Genomic DNA, 17,310 nt, shown 5'->3' with positions numbered 1-17,310 from the left:
GGAAAGGTCGATATCGTGTTGATGTAGGGCTATTGTGATCAAAATGCCCAACGGGCATGTGCTATGCTTGCTGCTCGGTATCCTGGACGACATCATCCAAGTGTCCGAATCGTTCGCCGGATAGTTACTTTATTTAAGGAAACAGGAAGTGTTCAGCCACATGTGAAACGTCAACCACGACCTGCAACAAATGAAGATGCCCAAGTAGGTGTTTTAGCTGCTGTCGCGGCTAATCCGCACATCAGTAGGAGACAAATTGCGCGAGAATCGGGAATCTCAAAGACGTCGATGTTGAGAATGCTACATCAACATCGATTGCACCCGTACCATATTTTTATGCGCCAGGAATTGCATGGCGACGACTCTGAACGTCTTGTAAAGTTCTGACACTGGGCACAAGAGAAATTACAGGACGATGACAGATTTTTTGCACGCGTTCTATTTAGCGACGAAGCGTCATACACCAACAGCGGTAACGTAAACCGGCATAATATGCACTATTGGGCAACGGAAAATCCACGATGGCTGCGACAAGTGGAACATCAGTGACCTTGGCGGCTTAATGTATGGTGGGGCATTATGAGAGGAAGGATAATTGGCCCCCATTTGTCGATGGCAGTGTAAATGGTGCAATGAATGCTGATTTCCTACGTAATGTTCTACCGATGTTACTACAAGATGTTTCACTGCATGACAGAATGGCGATGTACTTCCAACATGATGGATGTCCGGCACATAGCTCGCGTGCGGTTGAAGAGTTATTGAATATCATATTTCATGACAGGTGGATTGGTCGTCGAAGCACCATACCATGGCCCGCACGTTCACCGGATCTGACGTCCACGGATTTCTTTCTGTGGGGAAAGCTGAAGGATATTCGCTATCGTGATGAACCGACAACGCCTGACAACATGCGTCAGCGCATTGTCAATGCATGTGCGAACATTACGGAAGGCGAACTACTCGCTGTTGAGAGGAACGTAGTTACACGTATTGCTAAATGCATTGAGGTTGACGGACATCATTTTGAGCATTTATTGCATTAATGTGGTATTTACAGGTAATCACGCGGTAACAGCATGCGTTGTAAGTAATGATAAGTTCACAAAGGTACATGTATCACATTGGAACAACCGAAATAAAATGTTCAAGCGTACCTACGCTCTGTATTTTAATTTACTACCTGTTATCAACTGTTTGTCTAAAATTGTGAGCCACATGTTTGTGACTATTACAGCGCCATCTATCACAAAGCGAAAAAAGTGGTCCAACTAAAACATTCATATTTCTTTACGCACTACACGAATATGTAATAAAAAGTGGGGGTTCCTATTTAAAAAATCGCAGTTGATATCTGTTTGATCTATGGCAGCGCCATCTAGCGGGTCAACCACAGCGCCATCTGGTTTCCCAAGCTAGATAAGTTTCGTTCTTTGTATTTCTTCGTTTGACGCGTATTTCGTGAGATATTTGGCCCGGTCACGATCAATGGACCACCCTATATATAAAAAGGGGAGAGAATGTGTTACAGACTATAATGTATATGACCGACGATAGTGGCATGTCAGCAAATAATTAGGATAAGTCTGTTTTGTAATTGTAGTTTTATTTATTATGTTATGTGTACAGTATGTGGGAAGGACACTACAGAAACTGTATGTAATGCAGCTGTATGAAAGACGCTCAAAGGCAAAGTGCAAAAACATACGAAACTGGCGGCAGAGTGTTAAGGGTATGTACGTTAAAACAATACGTGAGTGCGCACGTGGTAAACTTAAAATGGCTATATTTGTAACATGAATTTTCTGTGCTTGACAACGTCGTGAAAGCAGCAAGAAACTTGCCTTGTCGACGGATGTCGGACGTACGGCTGATCTCCCCACTGAATAAGTGAGAGCGACGAGTGAAATAAATTCCTTGGGCCGCTGATATGGAAACCTGTTGTCACCACATCGCAGATTGCACAAAGGATCACTGAACACGAGCTTCACGAATTTGTGCAGTGAAAGTCACTGTAAACGCACGACATGGGCACTCTGGCCTCGTACTGGACATGTGAGCGCGAACTGTGATGATAACGGACGTTGGGCTGCACGCGCATACTTCAGAAGCTAAACACTGTGCAAATGCTGACTGAGAATAATGGAGCTATGCGGTTACAGCATGCACTTTGTTAGGAGAGAAAATTATATATGTATGGATTAAAAGGAGCTGACATGCCCATATAAATTGATAAATATTTGTAACTCCAATGGCCGAACATAAACGCTATGCCCATATCGGTCAGTATTATGAAACCTCAAAAGGGAAAAAAAAGCTCATCGTCTGTGCACCTCCGTATGACGTCAGTACACAATGGGGGAGGGGGGACACTGTACTGAATCATACTATTTTTCCTTAATTTCTGTTCTTATATGTAAGATGTATGTAAACTGAATGAGCTATAAAACAAAGACACCGATAAAGGTAAATTAACGAGTTGTTTTGTGGCAAGGATAATTTTTTGATTCATCGTTAAATATCTGTATGAAACAAAGAAGAAAAACGCTCTTCAGACAGTTCATGTATCTTCACCGTTTTGTTTCGGGAAGTGGTAGCGTACGAACGTATGCTTGGATCCATCGTACCAGCATTGTTAAAAATGTGTATTTTAATCCCTCATTAAAAGTGTTACAAAAAGTTATTAGAAAAGGATATTTATTCGCACGGTTACAAGTTCAAATTCTATCTGTTCATCATTTCACTCGCTGACGAGATCCTGCATCAAGACTTACGGTGCAGAGAAGAATAATCTGGAGGAGTGTTCCTGCATCGACATTGTCACACTGAAGACTAAACGCAATGGAATTAATGTGAAGATAATAACTCAGACTTAATAGGCACCTACTGAACTTGATTTACTTATACTAAAGATATTGTGCTTCGTGTGACAGATCGACAATTTCAGTGGTTGTGGCGGTTATTTGGTACGGCACACTACTGGAAGCAGCAGTAGGTAATGCAAATTATGTTTATTGACATTGAATGTAATGTTGTTAAAGGTCTGTTGATAGTGGTATCAGTTAAAGTTCACCCAAGATTGTGCACAGATTCATAAATTACCTTCAATTTTTTCAACTATTCTTTCCAATCAGTTTTTCCAATTATTCAAGCAATTATTAACCCATTTCCATTTCCACATCTCTATTAATTCTTCAGAATAGTAATATTCTCTCACTTCTATAAAACGAGTGCGCTTTAAATAACTTGGATGAATTTTGTTTGAAATTTTGTGAGTTTTTGGATACGACTTTTGTTAGCTCGTACAATAATATGTCTCTTAGAGACTACAACTCGTATGCACCGGTGTTGCGCTCATTAAGACGAGAGAAGCTGGCACAGAAAGACCGTTAGCACCAAATACTGGCCACATGGGGGAACGGACCTATGCTTCTAGGAGTGTTGGTCGGGCTCTCTGTCCGCGGCCTAGCTGCGCGCCGACGCCCACCTCTGCTTCGGACTGCGTCTAGCGCTATCATTCAAATCAGTACACGTTTCGTGATCGCTGTCGATATCCTATGATTCAGTGTATAACGTTTAATTGGTATTAATTTCCGAAATTGTGTGTAGTACGTCTCGCTGGTATGATTAATATGTTTCTGTTATAACGCAACGTGTGACGTGGCTGTTCTGACCGAGAGTGCCCTATGTGGGACTTGGCCATTTTCCGTGTGAACAGTTTTGTTTTGTTGATTGTACTTATCGGATATCTCTGCCACTTATTCCACGAAGATACCGGTAGGCGACCGTACCTAGTTTGTTTTTGCATTCCTTTCTGCCTTGTATAACACGATAAGAATGTCGGGCAACAAATCAAAATCTATTAATTTCCTGTGATATAGGCCTACAGCTTATATACACACACACACACACACACACACACATATATATATGGAATCATCTGGCTTTCAATAGTTAGTGTTTTATTTTACGATAATCATTTCGGTATTACACCATTTTCAAGCATAAGATTTTGACATATAGGTTTACGTTGTTACGTCTGCCTAACGTAAACCTATATATCAAAATCTTATGCTTGAAACTGCAATCGTTAAATGAAACACTAACAGCTGAAAGCAACATGATATCATATAGAAAATCAAAATCTGTAAGTGATATTGTAAGGAGGTGAAACAAGGAAGATATATGAAGAGCAGGAAATGCTGATGATCCCAGTACTGCAAAAAAGAGCTGCCAAATTACATAAAAGCTTTCCCAACACTTAGCTTAAATTTTACAAGTCAGGATAGACATAGGTTTGCACGCCAGCATAGAGCAGGACGTTAGTTCCAACTAGTGAACACGAAGTAATGTTGGTTAGAAGCCTCAGATGCAAAACACCAGCTGGTGTAGATGATGTTCGAGTGTAACATACAGTCCGTACTGCTTCACAACTTGCAAAACCCTTGGCTCACACTACTAATTTATCATTCGCTGAGGATGTGTTCCCCGAAAGATTAAAAGTATCGGAAGTGATAACTCTGTTCAAGAATGGAAACAGGCATAAAATTGAAAATCACCAACCTATTTCACTAATCTCATCATTCTCTGAAGTAATTGAAATACACTCCTGGAAATTGAAATAAGAACACCGTGAATTCATTGTCCCAGGAAGGGGAAACTTTATTGACACATTCCTGGGGTCAGATACATCACATGATCACACTGACAGAACCACAGGCACATAGACACAGGCAACAGAGCATGCACAATGTCGGCACTAGTACAGTGTATATCCACCTTTCGCAGCATTGCAGGCTGCTATTCTCCCATGGAGACGATCGTAGAGATGCTGGATGTAGTCCTGTGGAACGGCTTGCCATGCCATTTCCACCTGGCGCCTCAGTTGGACCAGCGTTCGTGCTGGACGTGCAGACCGCGTGAGACGACGCTTCATCCAGTCCCAAACATGCTCAATGGGGGACAGATCCGGAGATCTTGCTGGCCAGGGTAGTTGACTTACACCTTCTAGAGCACGTTGGGTGGCACGGGATACATGCGGACGTGCATTGTCCTGTTGGAACAGCAAGTTCCCTTGCCGGTCTAGGAATGGTAGAACGATGGGTTCGATGACGGTTTGGATGTACCGTGCACTATTCAGTGTCCCCTCGACGATCACCAGTGGTGTACGGCCAGTGTAGGAGATTGCTCCCCACACCATGATGCCGGGTGTTGGCCCTGTGTGCCTCGGTCGTATGCAGTCCTGATTGTGGCGCTCACCTGCACGGCGCCAAACACGCATACGACCATCATTGGCACCAAGGCAGAAGCGACTCTCATCGCTGAAGACGACACGTCTCCATTCGTCCCTCCATTCACGCCTGTCGCGACACCACTGGAGGCGGGCTGCACGATGTTGGGGCGTGAGCGGAAGACGGCCTAACGGTGTGCGGGACCGTAGCCCAGCTTCATGGAGACGGTTGCAAATGGTCCTCGCCGATACCCCATGAGCAACAGTGTCCCTAATTTGCTGGGAAGTGGCGGTGCGGTCCCCTACGGAACTGTGTAGGATCCTACGGTCTTGGCGTGCATCCGTGCGTCGCTGCGGTCCGGTCCCAGGTCGACGGGCACGTGCACCTTCCGCCGACCACTGGCGACAACATCGATGTACTGTGGAGACCTCACGCCCCACGTGTTGAGCAATTCGGCGGTACGTCCACCCGGCCTCCCGCATGCCCACTATACGCCCTCGCTCAAAGTCCGTCAACTGCACATACGGTTCACGTCCACGCTGTCGCGGCATGCTACCAGTGTTAAAGACTGCGATGGAGCTCCGTATGCCACGGCAAACTGGCTGACACTGACGGCGGCGGTGCACAAATGCTGCGCAGCTAGCGCCATTCGACGGCCAACACCGCGGTTCCTGGTGTGTCCGCTGTGCCGTGCGTGTGATCATTGCTTGTACAGCCCTCTCGCAGTGTCCGGAGCAAGTATGGTGGGTCTGACACACCGGTGTCAATGTGTTCTTTTTTCCATTTCCAGGAGTGTATTTATGAAACAACGGATCGCCAAGTACATAGCCGACCACAGCCTACTGAATAACAACCAGCATGGCTTTCGAACAGGCAAAAGTACAGAAACAGCGATAAATGATTACAGCGATGAAATAAAGTTCAGGATAAGAACCATATTGGTGGAGTTAATTTAGACCTTTCTAATGCTTTGGATACGGTTAGTCATGAATTCTTTTACATAAGTTGGAAGCAATGAGGATAAAAGGAATCGAAAACAAGGTTGTGAAGCTCACATAAACTCATGCTAATCATGAACTCAGATTAGCATCTGATGCAAGAAAAGTCGAACTAGGTGTACCCCAGGGTAGTTTGTTAGGCCCCCTTCTGTTCCTTCTTTATATAAATGAAATACACACCTTAGAAACTACTGCTAAGGCCATGTTTGCAGGTCACTTCAGTGAAATAGTGAGTGATGTTAGCGAATCTCTGTACACTACAACTGAAGGATCAGAAAAAAAAAGAAAAAAGAAAAAACAGGTAAATAATTTTTTTTCGGGATTTAGTTATTGCCACAGCTTGATTCAGAATGATCATACGCATCTACTTAGAGGCTAAAACTGAAAAAAAGGGACCAAGCGACTCCACAGATATTAGCGTTCATAGTTTTCCTCTAAGGGGAAAGAAACAAATAAATCAATTTTTAAGGCAAATCGGTTGTGACTCTGCCGGCCACGATAGAGTAGAGCAAACAGAATGCTGTCGCAATCGCTCACACCAGTAAATTGGAGGCTCCCACCAGTAAATTTGAAGCAAGGAAAAACAAAAAGGATGTGGTTATATGCGTAATTTTGCAAAAAAGTGTACCCCTGTCAAACATGCCAAGGACTGCCATACACTTTAACGAGCGACTTTCGATGTATTCGTTCAATATTTGACTTCTTGCAACAGGCGAATCCTTTTTGTTTTTGTGTTTATCCTGAATGCATTGCGAAGAAGGGGGAAAATGAAATGACGATATTCCTTTTTCACTTAACCACTCATGCCTTGCATGAGTCATTGAAAAACTCTGTACAGGGTGTCCCGGGAGGATTGGTCAATATTCAGGAATATGACAGGAATGATCATCCGAAGCACAAAAGTCTGGTGAATATGGGGTCTAAAATGCATACGTTAAGCGGTATGAGCACTTCATCTCTGATACTGTGAAACAAATCTCTTCCACAGCAAGCTCTTCGCTTTCAATATTTTGGGAGGAGGTGGTATCAACCAAAACAAGAAATAATTGTCTGGTACACACGGACTATAAATGCATACCTTATGAGCTATGGGCATTTGTTCAGTGGAAGAAATGAGTTTCATATAGCGACGATGAAAAAATGCCCGTAGCTCATAGACGTTTATCAGACAATTTTTTCTTGTTTTGATCCGTATCAGCTCCTCCAAAAATATGGAATGCAAAGAGCCGGCAGTAGAAGAGATCTGTTTCGCAGCAGAAGTGTCAAAGATGAAGTGCTCATAGCTCTTAAGGTATGAATTTTAGAGCTCATGTTTATTAGACTTTTTGCTTCGAATGAGCGTTTCTGTCATATTCCTGAACATTAACCATTCCTCCTGGCACAAAGTGTGTATTTTGTGACTTTGCTGGTGGTCAAAGTGAAAACTTCCCTTTCTTCCCTTTCATTATGTAACTCTCAATCAAACTACTGGTCTGAGGAGACAAGAAATTACGTTCCCTGTGCGAAGTAATTCTTACCCACAGTGCGATAAAAATGTTGGATTGCGGAAGGCAAAGACACTGATGGAAACACCAGAAGATTTCAAGGAAATGATAAAAGCATACAGAGGGCAGCCATCTTCTTTGACTGCGATCAGTGTCAATCAAGAAATGGAAAAGACTGTTGGATTCAAAGTACGCTGCAAAATGCCCTTTCAAAACTGAACCTATTAAGATAATATCATCTGCATCCTGTTCTTTATTCTAGATCTCCTTCCAATATCCAAACTAAAATTAAAGATTTGCAAAGCCTGCTTAATTTTCTCCATCCTGGGGCTGTGAAATTCTTCACTCAGTTACCTCCCAGCTAAATGTATGTGATATGAGTACCATTACTGTGTTATCACAGCCAGACATCCGTGATTATTGTGGAATTACTGCGTCTGTTTCGCATGACTCACCTGTTTGTTTCCCCTAACAAAGTGACATTTCGCTGCATTTTATGAACGTCTTTCCTTCTGAGGACACTGTATTCCATTAACTTTGGTCTTCTCCCTTTACCTTTCAGCTGATCTAGTCCTGAAGTCCTTGTATTCCTGGTTCTGTTCCAATGGCAGACCCTCAAAAAACAAGCTGCATACAATTTGGAAATTTGAATCAAAGTTTGGAAAGTTGAATCAAAACTAAGATCTCTCCATCTTGTACTGGGAGCAAATGAATTAGGAAGAGTGCGATTCACAAAAATTTCAAAAATGTAAGCTGATAAAGACTTAAACTTGAACTAAACTCTCCGAGAGACTCAATTCTTCACGTTTCGCTCTGAGAATTATTTCTAAAGTTTGCTCCTCAGATGGTTCTAGAATGGCTTATTTTGTTTACTTCGAGTAAATTGTAGTTCATGGAATGATTTTCTGGGGTAAAGTTGATAGTCGATCAAATGAAATTTTTACATTACAGGGAAGGCTATTCTAATCTTGTATTGTGACACAGTTCTATTAGGGCTCATAGCAAGCCCCTGTTTAAAAAGTTCTCTTTGTTTACATTACCGTCCTTGTACACATACAAATAAGTGTTGATGGCAAGAGCTAGACTTGGTGATCTGGAAAGTAAGTCAGATTACCTCAGTAATAATACTCGCAACTGTGGGTCCCTCCATATAGAACAACAGCCCGCACTCAGAGACATGTGAGCCATTCATTATAAAGCGCTGAAACCGTACACGAAGAAGTTGGAGATGGAAACGGCTTTTAAAGCAGAGTTAAAATCGTTTCTTGTCGAGAAGTGTTCCTGAAGTGTAAAATAACGCGTTTACAGGATTACTAGGCCTTTATTTACTGTTGAGTGCTTTTGGCTCAAAAATGGCTCTGAGCGCTATGGGACTCAACTGCTGAGGTCATCAGTCCCCCAGAACTTAGAACTACTTAAACCTAACTAACCTAAGGACATCACGCACATCCATGCCCGAGGCAGGATTCGAACCTGCGACAGTAGCGGTCGCGCGGTTCCAGACTGTAGCGCCTAGAACCGCTCGGCCATTCAGGCCGGCTGAGTGCTTTTGATTCTGTTAATTGATCTACCATCTATACTGTTGCTTTTCTGTTTCCCCTGTTTCGGATGCAGTGTAACACACCTACTCTGAGAAGGAATCAGGATATAGTGCTGGCAGGTTTTCGTATGTCCGTGCATTATAATTTCCAAAGTGCTGTGTAATGTGTTGGTTTGTTTTCATTATTTTCAGTTGACTTTTCTGTGAAAGTTTCATGTTTTCCCTATGTCACTGATTTAATTGTCTTGCATGCGGTACTTTTCAGCAGTGTTGTGTAATGTGTTGATGTGTTTTCACTTTTTCAGTAGTGTTTTTATTTTCAAAATTTCTTGTTCATTTATTTACTTTTTGTGCATGTTGTACTCTTTGTAGACTATGTATTCGTGATTCCCCTTTCAATCAAGATCCGAGTGAGGTGGCTATTCCAGTCTTAATGCATTGGATTCGTATGCAGGAGGTCGGCGGTTTGTTCCCTGTCGGACTATCCTGACTTGAGTTTTTCATGGTTTCCCAGAGTTTCTAAGGTGAATGCCGGGATGGCTTTTTCGATTAGGCCATAGCCGACTTTCTGCCCAATCCTTGCCTAAACCTATCCTATTCTGGTAATGTTTCATATATGTGTAAACTATTTCTGTAAATATCTGACTTGTCTGATAGCCTTGTACTAAATGGTCTGTGGACGAATAAATAAATAAATATACAACAGATTAGGGATACATTCTACAATGTAACTGAACATGACTTCAGACAGCACATCGAGGAAGCTCGTCGTTCTGTGCCACTAGCGACTTTACATGTTGTGTGGTCTTTTACAAGGCGCATTGAGTTGTGCGTTGTGGGAAATGGGCATACGTTCGAACACCTCACTTGTATGAACATTGCACGATCAACAAGTCCATTTACGTACAGCATTTCGAATTCGCCCCTTAAACTTTGAACGTTTCTAACTCCCTAACGAAAATTGATAAAAAATTGATTTAAATTGATTTGTACACAGTTGGTTTAAATACATCAGTCACGTCATGGAATAAAAATAAGTTCCTTTTCGAAAAATTGTAACTCGTTGCTATGACTCTCCATAAGGTAACTTATTAAAATATGTTCATAACTGTTTAGAAGGAATAATGTTTATTACGTATATCCATGTAAATAAATATTCGTTTTATCTGTTGTTCTGTAAGTTACAGAACAAAATGTGACGCGTCCTGTTATTGACGAGGCCCCAGCGATTCACGGTTACACGGTAGAGGACCGTAGACCTCTATGGACGGCCACGCGGCGCAGCGAGGTCCTCTGGCTGCCCTGTCCCAGTGTCCAGAGCCCCAAGCGTCCGCACTCCACCGCCCTATTTGCTCCCCGAGTCGCAGACTTCGAGACTCCGCGTGACCGGGTGAGTACGTGGATATTTCGGCTGACTGCTGCCGCGACTTTTGTGCATCGTCTCGCGTACTTGCAGGCACTGTGCGAGAGCTTAGAAAAATTTTGTGAATTGTTTGGGAGACGCCAATGCTGAGAATCTTGCTCCGGGTGGGTGGGGCAGTATGATCTACGCTTCCCTAACTTACCACTTTAGAAGAAAACTTTTTGGGTTAGGTTGAGTTTCAGGTCAACCGTGAATACAGAGTTAAATGTCCGAACACTCACATTGCTGAACTGTGAGGAATGTAATCTGTAGTTTAGCCAGAGCTCTAGTTAGGGTTGGAAGGTGATAATTTGATTGAGAATTGGCGAAGCCAACTTTAGCCATAACGAAGTAAAGGATGTAGCAACAGACTGACCGTAGCCTGAACGCCGAGCTTTGTGCCATATCCAACACACTTTCAGTTATAAAAACTAAAAATGCTGGTGAATTCAGGAAACTTAATTAGATAAAGGGCAAGTTTGATTTGGTACATGTTTAACATGTTACATAAACTACGAAAAATGTAAGAGTGATTGTCCACTACACAACTTTGACCGAAACGGTATTCAAATCTCGCTAAGGGAGGTCGTAAAAACCTGTTTATCCACTGTCAAACCACGAATCTGAATTTCTGTAATATTTCTCTTGATATCGACAGATTGTTCCTGTACGACAATTCGTATTTTTTTTAACCGAACATTAAATTTTATTTGCTCGTTGATAGTTAAGAAGTAATTTGCCTTATGAATTAAGAAAAGTTATTTGCTTTGCTGTGGCGGTTATTAGGTTCTTCGCGCCTTGTGTTTAATATGTCTGGTGGGTCCAGCTTGTGTTAGGCCAAGTAAGCCCCCGAGCTAGTAGCAAAGCCGTACTCTTCACAGCCAGCCTGCGAAAGAAATCAAAGCTTCTTGCCACCCTCCCCCCTCTCCCTACCTCTCCGACAATACGTTCATTGGGGAGTATTTTACGCAACAACGAATCGCAATCAATGAACGTGACTAAAACGGGGCAACGTGTTAATTTCTAATTTCCAAGCAGTACCACTAACTTAAATGTACTTTTATCGTTAAAAGGGTAGTGAAAATTAGATGTTTAATGTTTAAGCCTATCCATTATCGTATTAAATTTATATCGCGATTCTCGACCAAGAGGCGGCAGAAAAATCAACTTTGTCAAGTTTTACCTGACATATCTAATCGACAAACTGATTTCATGGAAGCTCCGCACTGAGTTTATCTACTTTCCATTGGATTAGAGGCAATGCGACGTTCCCCAATAAATCCGCCGTTGATACAATGGGTGGAGGGAAGAGGGGAGGAGAGACTAACAAATATTTAAGGGACCTAAACATGCACCGACTGATAAATCGGACGTGTAGGAGTTTTGACCGACCGACCGACCAACTTCCCCTGTTGGGATGTCGGGCGGGTAGGACGACATGACAGCCGAGCCCCCCCCTCCCCCACCCATATTACCCTCCCTCCACAGCCACTCCACACAATAAAGTGTGTGGTACTGTCGTGCCCACCTTCATAACTGCGCCCGTGATTAAATGCTGTTTTAATATACATAACAGGGTGCGAGGCGGATGAAACTTTGACAAAGTTTCTAAAAAAGATTGGAGATGTTTGTGAGACATGCCGTGCGTGGAGTATAGTAAGAGATGCGAGGAATGAGGTACTTATTTAATTTTTAAACCACTCCATAACGTTTTATTTGGAACATAGAGTAAGAGATCCGGTTTTCTGTATTTGTTTTTGGGTTTTTTGCCGATACTTATCTGAAATGAAAACTAGAAACCGGTATATACAGACCAAATCTAAAATCTAATTTCCGATGTATATCGGAAGTAAATACCAAAAAACACACGGCCAACGGACGCTTGTCCATAAAATATACTTGCTTCATTGTTATGACTGCTAAATTCCAGCTTATATCAGACTACTGATATGAAGAGCAAAATGTGGGACTTTTTTATAGTTCTAACAGTTGCTAAATGTTTCATTTATGTATCTGTTATTAGGTGACGTGCGCCACAGCAATTTGTAGTATGTTATTTTAAATGAGTTTCTTAAATTTACAGGGTCGTCATGTATGCTAGATACATAAAGTTTACACGAACATTTTTAATGTATTCTGCTTTACCGTTACGTATTTCCTCATGCAACTATAAATCACGTTGCAGTTTCCAGAAATAATTTTACATAATGTTTGGTGTAGAACAGCACTGAATTTGGGCTCCTCTTAACTTCTGCCAGTGGCTAGAAGCCGTAATGTACCTAACAGCTTGTATTTTTTCGTTAAGAATGGTTTTTCAGCAGCTCCAAAATGCATGGTTCGTCCAATCTTGGATAATTAAGAAAAATCATCGGCTCCCAGCTCCTAAAGTACCAGAACGTGAATGAATTTCTTTCCTGGCATTGGCCACTTCTTTGCCTACAGCTTTCTCTCGTGTTTTGCCTTATCTCTAAAAGAGCCAAGGCACCCCCCCCCCCCCCCCCCCCCCCGCAGAGGTTGCTGTGTAACTGCAACCAAAGGGAGTCAGGAAAATAAACACAATGCACTAAGGACAAATAGACCACAGCAAGAAAGCGGCGCTGCAGTCGCGGGTGCGATCGGTCGGGATGCGTGTTGGCTGCCTCGGAGTTGGTCGGTCAGCCGATAGATAGCCGCGTGCTTAGGGAGGGACCTCTAGACAAGCCCTAACCCACAGAGCAGCACTGCGAATGTATAAAACTGGTGTCTGCTGCGGTCTCTGTGTGATGCGTAGTCTTGTTTTCATTTGTAATACATTCACAGTTGGTCATTATCAAAAACCAGCGTTACTTTTAATCTACGTCCGCGCACGAAAGGGATCTCATTGAAAATTACTTCGGTATCAGAATTGTTTGTTAATCTAATGAACCATTCTAAGACAACCCTTTCCGCGCAGAGGTAAAGTTAGTGATAATGAAGATATGCTGTGACGTCACAGCAACTGCTACTGTCGCAGGTTCGAATCCTGCCTCGGGCACGGATGTGTGTGATGTCCTTAGGTTAGGTTTAAGTAGTTCTAAGTTCTAGGCGACTGATGACCTCCGATGTTAAGTGTCATAGTGCTCAGAGCCATTTGAACCATTTGTAAACCATCCACCCTATGCTTAGGGCCAGAGGTACAGGTTATCCTGATATCCACACGAAGCAGCGTCTTCCCGCTCTTTTGCGGAGAAACTACTCGTATCATAATATTAAAAATGTTCTCCAATTTACTGCAGAGCGATCCGAAATTTTTTTGGAGTACTAGTCGTCAAAAAGATCGAGGCACCGTCTGCGTAAGACTATCACTGCTGTATGTAGCGTACGCCCTTGGTGTGGCCATCAGCTGACAAAACGGATAACACGTTTCACGCGTGTGCTAAAATTGATATTCAAGCATATGTGTTAAACCTGCTCTGGGGCACTGCTATGGCTGCTCCTTGCATGTGATCAAACACCTCGTTTGAACTATATCAATTCACATAACGTAACGTTAAAACGTACAAATTTAGGATAAATTGCGGCAGACCTGGAACAACTCATATTTACCGGAGCCAATGCATCTTTACGTGTGCAGGGACTAGATCTCTTACAAGCATCCCGAAAGTAGAATTGAGTAGTTCTGTAGTACCTCACTTTACGTACATGATTGAAAGCAGCTAGAGAGGTCAAGTGATACGGTGTGGACCCGCACGAATGTTACTTGAGATTGAACTTCGGGTCAATACATTCTTCGTATGAATTTGGAATCCCAGGAAAAATTATGGCCATGTACATATAGTACCGTCTTAAGATTGCCACGTGCTTAAACTGCTAGCCACTATTACAAGCTGTGTTCGAACGGTTCACCCGAGATTGATAGCAGAGGGAGAGGAATATGGTTGTATTTGTCTGGGCTACAAACCACCTTTCAGTCGCGCGATTTGTCATCTCACTAGTGATCAGCTTTTGACTCGGTTGGCGCCGTGTTACAATGCTCATGCTTTGGTACTGTGAGTGTGTATATTATCAACCACGCTAAGTATTCGAATGTTTTCATTTGCCGCTTCGGGGAAACAGACAAGCTACATCGCTCCCGCTACATTTCCTAGCGACGATAAAATTATGCTATTCCGACTTGCGGCTGCATACAGTTAAAACAGATGAATGGTATCTGCAAGCTCATTGCCTTGAACTTTCATAGCTGGTGCTAGTCAGCTAGAGCCATATTTCTCCCTCAGGGGCATCTACCGAGCGAGGTGGCGTACTGGTTAGCACACAGGACTCTGATTCGGGAGGATGTGTGACTGCTGTGTACGGACGCAGGAGGAGCTGGCCACTGTTCGCGAACAGCTGAACGTGTTGACGGCCGCAGTCGGCCGTCTTCAGGCTGCTGCCTCGGAGTGTAGCGGCAGTGGGGAGTCTGGTGCGTCGCATGGTGCACCCCAGGTGTTACATGCTTCACCCACTGTCCCTGCTGCCGAGACATCTTCGCGGGTACCGGCCGCGGTTGGGCCACCCTCTCCCCAAGGGGAGTGGCGGGTTCAGCGGCGCACGAGGCGGAGGGTCAGTGTGGAGGCTGGCTGTGGCATCGCCCGCTCTGCCTGTGAGTGGACATGTGGCCGCTCCTTCAGCAAGGTCCGAGCAGGCACACGGGGGGAGGGGTTGGGAGCTCCAACGTTAGGCGGGTGATGGAGTCCCTTGGGGAGATAGCGGAAAGGTCGGGGGGGTCTCATCCGAGATGTGGAGCAGGCCCTGCCATCGGCGATAGAGTGCATCCGACTGCAAATTGTTGCTCATGTCGGCACCAATGACTCCTGCCGTCTGGGTTCAGAGGTCATCCTCAGTTCCTACAGGCGGTTGGCGGAGTAGGTGAAGGCGGAAAGCCTCGCTCGCGGGGTGGAATCTGAGCCAACTATTTGTAGTATCGTACCCAGAACCGATCGCGGTCCTCTGGTTTGGAGCCGAGTGGAAGGCTTAAACCAGAGGCTCAGACGATTCTGCGGAGATCTGGGGTGCAAATTTCTCGACCTACGCTATCGGGTGGAGAAATGTAGGGTCCCCATGAATAGGTCAGGCGTGCACTACGCGCAGGAAGCGGCTACAAGGGTAGCGGAGTACGTGTGGAGTGCGCACGTTGGTTTTTAGGTTAGAGAATTCCCTCCCTAGGCCCGACAAGACGCCTCTTGAGACGCGGCAAGGTAGGAGTAGGCAAAATGCAACAGGGAATAACAGTATTAATGTGCTAATAGTAAACTGCTAGAGCGTCTATAGAAAGGTCCCAGAACTGCTCTCATCAATAAACGGTCACAATGCCCATATAGTACTAGGGACAGAAAGTTGGCTGAAACCAGTCGTAAACAGTAATGAAATTCTAAACTCAGATTGTAATGTATACCGCAGAGACAGGCTGTACAGTGAAGGGGGAGGCGTGTTTATAGCGATAAGAAGTGCAATAGTATCGAAGGAAATTGACGGAGATCCGAAATGTGAAATAATTTGGGTGAAGGTCACGGTTACAGCAGGCTCAGACATGGTAATTGGATGTGTCTATTGGCCCCCTGGCTCAGCAGCTGTTGTGGCTGAGCACCTGAAGGATAATTTGGAAAATATTTAGAGTAGATGTCCACACCATATTACAGTTCTGGTTGGAGCTTTTAATTTGCCGGATATAGACTGGGAGACTCAAACTTTCATAACGGGTGGCAGGGACAAAGAATCCAGTGAAATTTTTTTAAGTGCTTTATCTGAAAACTATCTTGAGCAGTTAGAGAACCGACTCGTGGCGATAACATATTAGACCTTCTGATGACACAGACCCGAACTATTTGAAACAGTTAACGCAGAACAGGGAATCAGCGATCATAAAGCGGTTACTGCATCGATGATATCAGCCGTAAATAGAAATATTAAAAAAGGTAGGAAGATTTTTCTGTTTAACAAAAGTGACAAAGTAGATTACAGAGTACCTGACGGCACAACACAAAAGTTTTGTCTCAAGTACAGATAGTGTTGAGGATCAGTGGACAAAGTTCAAAACCATCGTACAATATGCGTTAAATGAGTATATGCCAAGCAAGATCGTAAGAGATGGAAAAGAGCCACCGTGGTACAACAACAGAGTTAGAAAACTGCTGCGGAAGCAAAGGGAACTTCACAGCAAACATAAACATATCCAAAGCCTTGCAGACAAACAAAAATTACGCGAAGCGAAATGCAGTGTCAGGAGGGCTATGCGAGAGGCGTTCAATGAATTCGAAAGTAAAGTTCTATGTACTGATTTGGCAGAAAATCCTAAGAAATTTTGGGCTTATGTCAAAGCGTTAGGTGGATCAAAACAAAATATCCAGACACTCTGTGACCAAAATGGTACTGAAACAGAGGATGAGACTAAAGGCCGAAATACTAAATGTCTTTTTCCAAAGCTGTTTCACAGAGGACTGTAATTTCTTCTCTAGATTGTCGTAGAGATGACAAAATGGTGGATATCTAAATAGACGACAGAGGGATAGAGAAACAAAATCGCTCAAAAGAGGAAAGGCCGCTGGACCTGATGGGATACCAATTCGATTTTACAGAGTACGCGAAGGAACTTGCCCCCTTCTTGCAGCGGTGTACTGTAGGTCTCTAGAAGAGCGTAGCGTTCCAAAGGATTGGAAAA

This window comes from Schistocerca nitens, chromosome 7 (assembly GCF_023898315.1).
Source record: "Schistocerca nitens isolate TAMUIC-IGC-003100 chromosome 7, iqSchNite1.1, whole genome shotgun sequence".
NCBI lineage: Eukaryota > Metazoa > Arthropoda > Insecta > Orthoptera > Acrididae > Schistocerca > Schistocerca nitens.
Note: the sequence above shows the minus strand (reverse complement) of the source record.